Source organism: Tamandua tetradactyla, chromosome 7 (genome assembly GCF_023851605.1).
Source record: "Tamandua tetradactyla isolate mTamTet1 chromosome 7, mTamTet1.pri, whole genome shotgun sequence".
Classification (NCBI taxonomy): Eukaryota; Metazoa; Chordata; class Mammalia; order Pilosa; family Myrmecophagidae; genus Tamandua; species Tamandua tetradactyla.
The window spans coordinates 161,382,814-161,383,469 of record NC_135333.1 but is presented as its reverse complement, the minus strand read 5'-3'; the positions used below and the strand labels follow the sequence as shown (position 1 = coordinate 161,383,469).

At 37.3% G+C, this 656-nt stretch overlaps 1 non-coding gene across 1 annotated transcript; it reads right to left on the bottom strand.

The window, feature by feature from the left end:
- Window positions 1–216: 216 nt before the first annotated feature.
- LOC143642951 (U6 spliceosomal RNA) lies at window positions 217–322 on the bottom strand. Its single transcript, XR_013156010.1, has one exon. It is a non-coding gene; the product is annotated as a U6 spliceosomal RNA (small nuclear RNA).
- Window positions 323–656: the final 334 nt, after the last annotated feature.

The following is a 656-nucleotide window of genomic DNA, read 5'->3' as shown; positions in this document are numbered from 1 at the left end:
GAGGGTTTGGAGAATTTCCTGGGGTCTACATGTTAATTTAAAGCCACAGGAAAGAACACTGGAAAAGACAGGAAAAGCTGTGGTTATATTCTGTCCTGGAGTGGCCGAGGAGGTAGATATTAATGGAATCTTGTAAGACTGTATTCTGAGTATTTTCTTATCTTAACCGTTGGAAAGATACTGAGGATAGGTTTTTGTTTTTTTTCTTATTAAAAAAAATATATGGAATGCTTCACAAATTACCTGTCATCCTTGTGCAGGGGCCATGCTAATCTTCTCTGTATTATTCCAATTTTAGTATATGTGGTGCTGAAGCGAGCACTGAGGGCAGGCTTTCATAGTATAAAATACACTCATGTTTTTATTCTTGCCCTTGATGAATGTGAGAAAATTCTTCAGAAAGATCCTTCTTCTGATTGGCAGAAAAAATGTTACACTGCTCTCAGTAGGTGCTCAAAGATGCAAATTACTCAATTTCAACAACATAGCACCTAGTGTATTTCTTATTTGTTTCTTTGAAAAAGAGAGGACTTTCTGAAGATAGGGATATGCTTCTCGTCTGCCTAAGAGTGAGGGTCATGGGAGGGAGAGATGAAATTCAGTGCTGTAGAAGATAAAGCTAAGGTTAATAGATTTCAGGTAAACTCTTGTGGATA